The sequence below is a fragment of the Neophocaena asiaeorientalis genome, unplaced genomic scaffold (assembly GCF_003031525.2).
Source record: "Neophocaena asiaeorientalis asiaeorientalis breed wild unplaced genomic scaffold, Neophocaena_asiaeorientalis_V1.1 scaffold268, whole genome shotgun sequence".
NCBI classification, from domain to species: Eukaryota; Metazoa; Chordata; class Mammalia; order Artiodactyla; family Phocoenidae; genus Neophocaena; species Neophocaena asiaeorientalis.
Window position 1 is genome coordinate 1,623,102 of NW_020173979.1, and position 8,208 is coordinate 1,631,309.

Here is an 8,208-nt window from a genome sequence, read left to right on the forward strand (position 1 = left end):
TTTTTTTTGCAGTATGCAGGCCTTTCACTGTCGTGGCCTCTCCCGTTGCAGAGCACAGGCTCCAGACGTGCAGGCTCAGCAGCCATGGCTCATGGGCCCAGCCACTCCACGGCATGTGGGACCTTCCCGGAACGGGACACGAACCCGTGTGCCCTGCATTGGCAGGCGGACTCTCAACTACTGTGTCACCAGGGAAGCCCTACTTGTCTATTCTTTCACCAATATCACACTGTCTTGATTAGTGCAGCTTTACAGTAAGTCAGGTAGTTTCTGTCCTACAACTTTGTTCTTCTCCTTCTATATTGTGTTGGCTATTCTGGGTCTTTTGCCTCTCCACACAAACTTTAGAAGCAGTTTGTTGATACCCATAAAATAACTTTTTCTGGGATTTCTACTGAGAGTGCATTCAATCTATAGATCAACTTAAGAAGAACCCATATCTTGAAAAAATTGATTTGTCCTACTCATGAACATGGAATGTTTCTCCATTTATTTAGTTCTTTGATTTCTTTCATCAGATTTTTGTTGTTTTCATCAGATTTTTGTTATTTTCCTCATATAGATCTTGTACATATTTTGCTACACTTATACCTAAGCATTTCATATTTTAGTGACACTGTAAATGGTATTGTGTTTCTAATTTCAAGTTCTACTTGTTCATTGCTGGTATATAGGAAAGCAATTGACTTTTGCATATTGTTTGTTTTCTGCAACCTAGATGTAATTGAGTATTAATTCCAGGAATTTTCTTGTTGATTCTTTTGGATTTTTTACATAGACAATCATATCAGCTACAAACAAAAACAGTTTTAATTTTTCCTTCCCCATCTTGTATACCGTTCATTTCCTTTTCTTGTCTTAATGTATTATCTGGTACTCCCAGTATGATGTCAACAAGCAATGGTGAGAGGGGACAACCTTGCCTTGCTCCTGATCTTTGTAGGCAAGCTTCCAGTTTCTTACCATTAACTATGATGTTAGCTGTAGTTTTTTGCAGATAATCTTAATCAAGTTGAGGAAGTTCCCCTCTATTCCTAGCTTGCTGAGAGCTTTTATCATGAATTGATGTTTAATCTTATCTAATGCTTTTTTGCACCTATTGAAATGAACATGTGATTTTTCTTCTTCAGCCTATTGAGGTAATGGATTACATTAATTGATTTTCAAATGTTGAACCAGCCTTGCATACCTGGGATAAATCCCACTTGGCTGCGTGTGTAATTCTTTTTATACATTATGGCATTCAATTTGCTAATATTTTACTGAGGATTTTTGCATTTATGTTCAATAAGAGATATTGGCTTGTGGTTTTCTCTTTTTGGTAGTGTCTTTGTCTGGTTTGGGCATTAGGATGATGCTAGACTAGGACTAGGATAATGAGTTTGGAAGTTTTTCCTCTGCTTCTATCTTCTGAAAGAGATTGTAGAGAATGGTATCATTTTTTCCTTAAGTATTTGGTAGAATTCACTGGTAAACCCATGTGGGCCTGGTGCTTTCTGTTAGGGAAGGTTATTAATTATTGATTAAGATTCATTAATAGATATAAGCCTATTCAGATTATCTATTTTTTCTGTGTCTTTCAAGGAACTGGTCCGTTTCATCCAGGTTATCAAATATGTGAGCAAAGAGTTGCTCATAGTATTCCTTTATAATCCTTTTAATATCCATGGGATTGGCAGTGATGTACCCTCTTTTATTTCTGATATTAGTAATTTATTTCTTCCCTCTTTTTTTTCTTTGTTACCTTGGTAAGTAGCTTATTAATTTTATTGGTATTTTCAAAGAATCATCTTTTGGTTTCATTGATTTTCTCTGTTGATTTCCTGTTACTTTATTTCTTCAGATATTTATTAGCACCACTTTATCCTCTTTTTCTGGCTTGCTAATTACATATGCTTTAGATTTTGCCCAATATCTCTTATGGCATTTTCTGGGTTTTTCATCTATTTTTATTTTTCTTCTACATACTTTAAATATTTTCCATCTTCCACTTGACTAATCTTTTCATCTGTGTAATCTTTATGGGTTTTATTTTCTGTTTAATTTATCCAATTTACTGTTAAATCATCTATTGAGTTCTTGATTTTAGTTATTAAATTTTTTCTAAATAGTTTTTATAGTTCTTTTTATCAAATTCAGGTCTTTGGTGACACTCTGCATCTTGTCATTTTTTGATGCTATTACTCACATATATTTTTAAATCCATGTTTGATAACTTTAGTATCTGTATCTCATGTGAATCTCTACTATGTCTTTTTCTCTCCTGACTTTTACTAATTAGATTCTGGCATGCCTATTAATTTTTTATTGAATGTCTTACATTGTATATGAAAAAAAGTATAAAGGAACTAGATACTATTTTCTTCTAACAAAGTTAAATTAATTCTCACAGGGAGTTAAGTAGGAGCAATTCACCTTGGTCCCCTTAGGGATTGAGATAGAGGCTGAGTTTCAGTCCTTGTAAGGTCTGGTCTATTTGGGGCTTCAACAGTCCCTTGGGGGGTTCAAACAGAAGCCTAGGTCATTTACCAAGACTCCTCCTCCAAGGCAGACGTTGAACTCCAATTGTTGTCTTTTGTGGCACCAGGAGGTTTCTAATGTTCTGTTTAAGTTTCTTAACCTCTTCATATCCACTTTACATTTGGGCCATCAGTCTCAAGTACAGATTAGGAATCAGAAAACATCTTGAGGAAAAAAAATGGTAGGGAAGTTTGGGCTGACTGCTCAGCAGTTCCCTTTTCTCTGGGAACATGTCCCCTTCCAGTCCTGGATATCTTGGTAGCAATGAACTCCAATGTTTGATTCCCCAGTCCCAAGAGACTGCTGAAAGCTCTTGGCCACTGCTTCCTTCTCAGCTCCTAGGTCTGCCATCAAGAATTGGCAATGTGAAGGAGGAAAGCAGTAGAGAATCTGAGTCTTGCCCCAATCCATTATTAACTTCTCTCCAGAACCATAGCTCTTCAATTCCTTGCTTCATTGTTCCCTCTCTTTCAAACAGCTACTTTGGGCTTTGTTTTGTTTTTAATTAACAGGCTTTGTTTTTAAAAGCAGTTTTAGGTTTACAGAAAAATTGAGTGGCAAGTACAGAGTTTTCATATATCCTCTCTCCTGCCACCCCCCACCCCACACATGCACACACAGCAAAACACATACACAATTTCTCCTATTATTAACATCTGACATTAGTGTGGTACCTTTGTTACAATTGATGAGCCAATATTTATACATTATTATTAACTAGAATCCATTGTTTACATTAGGGTTTACTTTGTGTTGTACATTCTGAGTTTTGGCAAATGTATAATGTATCCACTAGTACAAGTATGTAATATACTCATTATTACAGTATCATACAGAAGAGTTCCACTGCCTTAAAAATCCCTTGTGGAAACCACAGATTATAAATTCCACTTTTTCAAAATGACATAAAGTTGGAATCTTACAGTATGTTGCTCTTTCAGATTGGCTCCTTTCACTTAGCAATATACATTTGAAGTTTCTCATGTCTTTTCATGATTTGACTGGTCATTTTTTACTACTGAATAGTATTCCATTTTCTGGATGTTCCACAGTTTATTTATCCAGTCACCTATTGAAAGACATCTTGGTTGCTTCCAACTTTTGGCAATTATGAATAAAGCTACTTTAAACATGTATGTGCAGGTTTTTATGTAAACATAGTTTTCAATTCACTTGGATAAATACCAAAAACAGTACTATTGGATAGAACAGTAAGAGTATGTTTACTTTTGAAAGAAACTGCCAAACCATCTTCCAAAGTGTTTGAACTATTTTTCATTCCCACCAGCACTGAATGAGTGTCCCTGTTGCTCCACATTCTCACCAGCATTTGGTGCTGTCAGTGTTTTGAATTTTAACCAATCTAATAGGTATGTAGTGGTATCTCATTGCTGTTTCAAACAGCTGGTTTTATTTTAACCAAAATTTTAGTTGTTCTCAGCTGAAATATTGCTAAGATAATCTCCTTCATACCAAAGAACAACATGAGATTTGTTCTCTCAGGTCCTAAGTTCAAAACTTCCAAGGAAGGACTCTGGTAGGCACAATTGAATCCAGTGCCCATTTCTGACAAGAGAAATGAGATCTGAAGATGATCCCCTACTCAAACCAGATGGTTGATGGGGACAAAGCCATTTCTTGGAAGAAAGGAAGGGAGTATTCAAAAAGTTGGAAGGAGTGTTGAGCACTCAAAAAAAAACCAAAACTGATGTGTGTATACTACAATCCCCTGATGAACAGTTTATCAACTTTACTTTTAAATTAATAATACACACTTAAGGTAGTGTATAGGCCCTGGCTTGGATAAAACAAAGAAATAGTTATTCTTTTGAGCATTACCTGATAATTCCAGGTGACTGTTACCGTATATTACTTATAAAGAATATGCTTAAATTACCCATGTTTTTAGCATAATATCATATGGCTTGTTTTCACTTATAAATTTTTTTATTGCTATTTATTATTTCCATGAGCTTGTAACTATTTTCCTTCATAATTGTGAGTATAGTGTGAGAATTAAGGACATAGTCTTAGCAGCCAGACTATCTGGGGTCAAATCTCAGCTCTGTCACTTCCTAGACTTCTGATTTGGGGTAAAAGTTACTTAACCTCTGTGTGCCTCAATGTCCTCATTGTTAATTGAGAGTACTAGTAATACTTTATAGGCTCATTATAAGGATTAGATGAGTATATATATACATATTGCTTAGAACAACAACTATAAGTGAAAAATAAATATTTACTCTTATTATTCAATTATTAGATAAGCATTTTTTATAACTAGCTCAGGGGTTTTTTTTTTAGTTTTATAATTTATTAACTTATTTTAAAAATTATTTTCTTATTCTTCACTCCCTTGTTTGTATCTCATTTTTCTCTTTTGAACTTCTTGGAACAAACATCTAGTTTATTGATTTACTTTCTTCCTGTTCTAAAATAAAATAAATTAATGTTATTACTTTAATATATCTCTGATTAGTGCTGCTTTTTTATTATCCTCCTTCAAATGTTGTATAACTGAAGATTTGCTTCTCTGACTCAAGAGTCATTCAGTAAAATAATTTTGTTTCATTTTAATTCCTAAATGCTTGGTTTTCATTGTTACTAATTTACATCTCTTGAGACTAGTTTCTGGTTCCATTGCATGTAGTCCAAGAGTGTTTTCTGTTTATTTTCTGATTTGGGGAATGTAGTAAATTTTCATTGTAGCCTAACATATGAACTATTTCTTTTAAAATTCTCTTAGCATAAAGAAAGAAGTCATATTTTACATAAATGCAGATTTTTATACATAACTATTAAATCAAGTCTGTTCCTTAAGTTATTTAAATCTTTTATGCCTTCATTGGTTTTTTACTTGCTTGATCGGTCAAGAAATGAGAGAGGGGTGTTGCTGTTTTCCATCATTGTTGTGATGTTTCTCCTTGCATTAAAGCTACATTATTTGGCACATAGTTTCATGATGCCACGTCTTCTTATGAGTTTTGCTTATAGATGTAAAATAACCTATTAGTCCTATTTAATATTTCATGATTTGGATTCCTCTCTATGTAAAATATAATTGCAAACCCTTCCTTCTGTTGTTTGTATTTTGCTCTTACTGGTCTTTTATAATTGGACTTTATTTCTTGACTAGGTCACGTTAAGTAACCTTTTAAAAAAATATTTATTTATTTATTTGTTTATTTATTTAATTTGGCTGCATTGGGTCTGAATTGCAGCACACGGGACCCTTGCTGTAGCATGCGAAATCTTTTGTTGTGCCGTTCAGACTCCTTGCTATAGAGCTACAGTGGGTGGGCTTCTCTCTAGTTGTGGCACGGGCTCCAGAGCACATAGGCTCAATAGTTGTGGCAGGCGGGCTCTTCAGTTGTGGCACGCAGGCTCTAGAGCATGCAGGCTTAGTTGCCCTATGGCATGTGGGATCTTAGTTTCCTGACCAAGGGCCAAATCTGTGTCCCCTGCATTGGCAGGCAGATGCTTAACAACTGGACCACCAGGGAAGTCCCTAAGAGCACTTTAGGGGCCTCCTTGGTGGTGCTGTCGTTAAGCATCTGCCTGCCAATGCAGGGGACACAGGTTCGAGCCCTGATCCGGGAAGATCCCACAAGCTGCAGAGCAACTAAGCCAGTGTGCCACAACTACTGAGCCCGCATGCCACAACTACTGAAGCCCACGTGCCTAGAGCGTGTGCTCCACAACAAGAGAAGCCACCCCAGTGAGAAGCCCGCATACCGCAATGAAGAGTAGCCCCCACTCGCCACAACTAGAGAAAGTCCATGTGCAGCAACAGAGACCCAACACAGCAATAAATAAATTATTTTTTTAAAAAAAGAACTTTAGATGTCTCATTATAAATCTTGTTTAGTTGTCAGTTTAAGAGTTTATTCCAAATTTAATGGTATGATAGGAATATAAGCTTTTTAGAAATCTGTCCTAAGACTCTCCCAGAGGCAAGCATAAAGGGAAGCTAGGCTCATATTATTGCTAGGAGCTCTATATTTAAATTTCAAATAACAGCAGTCAGAAAGCTATGAAAAGCTTGAGATTCTCTTTCTTCTTAAAAAGGGAAGGGGACACTGCCTACTTTTGATTTAAAGGGAAAAAGAACAATAGAGAAGCAGAAAGGCAAGTGGCAGAAAACCCAGTGCAAATGTCTCCTCTAGTTGGCTAGAAATAGATGAAGAAGGAGACACTGTAAAGGAGGCAAGCCCTGGGGGTGAAAATTGACATCAGCTTGATACAGGAAGGCTTACAAAGAACCATTCCAATTAAGGGCTGGGGATCCACTTAGAAAGAAATAAGCTGATAAGAATAAAGTCTTTTTGAGAAGTTTCTAAATTTTGCCTGGAAATGTATGGTTTAAAAGGCATTCCAAGGGGCTCTCTTCCTGTTAAATGATCGATCCTCTCATCTGTCTCATCTAACAAAGTGCTTCCCAGTCTATGCTGTAAAATAACTCTCAACTGAGTGGAAAGTTCTGTTATGGGACAGGTTTCTCCAAAAGCCAATTTTGAGAGTTTGAATGCAGAAATTTTATTCAGGAGTGCTCTCAGGATAAAGAAAGGAAGGGAAGGAAGCAGAATTGGTTAGAGGGAGCACTTGAATGCTGATACAGTCTCAACAAAGCCCTCAGCCAATCTCACAAGTACCTACAAAGCTGGGATGGCCCTTCATAGTTGTCCTGAGTTGAGATGCAAGTGAATGCCCTTCCCATGAGGGCAAGACCTCGGCCAAAGTGTCACTCTTCAGCCAAGGGCAATTCCTGGAGAGGGTTAATAGCTAAGGCTGTCAGCCAACAGCCAAGGGACAAAAGACTTTCCATCCTGAAGGGGGATCTATCTGAGAGCACAGCATCCACCACAGGCTCTATCCTAGGCTGTCCTCATATCATATTCTTTCACTTGGCAATCACACCCTGAGACTTCAAATACCATTCATATATAAATAACTCCTAAATTCCAACAGATAGATTTCTTCTAGACTCCAGACCCCTATATACAACTCTTTCCTTGACATCTTCATTGGATGGTTCACAGGCACCTGAATCTCAACATGTCCAAAACTGAACTCCTGGTCTCTCTCTCAAAAATGCTCCTCCTCCTGTGTTGTCTTTCAGTGATTTGCCCCATCATCCATCCATTGCTCCAATCAGAAAACTGAGAGGGACCCTTGAGGTCTTCCTAACTCCTACATCCAATCACCAAGTCCTGATAATTCTCCCTCCCAAGTATCTCTCACACCAGTCCACCCTTCCCTATGTCCATGACTCCCCCGAATTGCTCTCTATTTCCCTACCTAACGAGTCTCCTGACAACTGTGCTTTCCTCCGCACCAATCTATTCTTTAGACTATAGACCAAGCAACTTCTATAAAATAAAATTCTGGTAGTGTTATTTCCTTGTATAGAACTCTTGAGGCTTTTCTTTATTTTTAAAAGATAAAGACCAGGAGGGATCTTCAAGACGGTGGAGGAGTAAGACGTGGAGATTACCTTCCTCCCCACAAATACATTAAAAATACATCTACATGTGGAATAACTCCTACAGAACACCTCCTGAACACTGGCAGAAGACCTCAGACTTCCCAAAAGGCAAGAAAATCCCCACGTACCTGGGTAGGGCAAAAGAAAAAAGAATAAACAGAGACAAAAGGGACAGGACCTGCACCCCTTGAAGGGAGCTATGA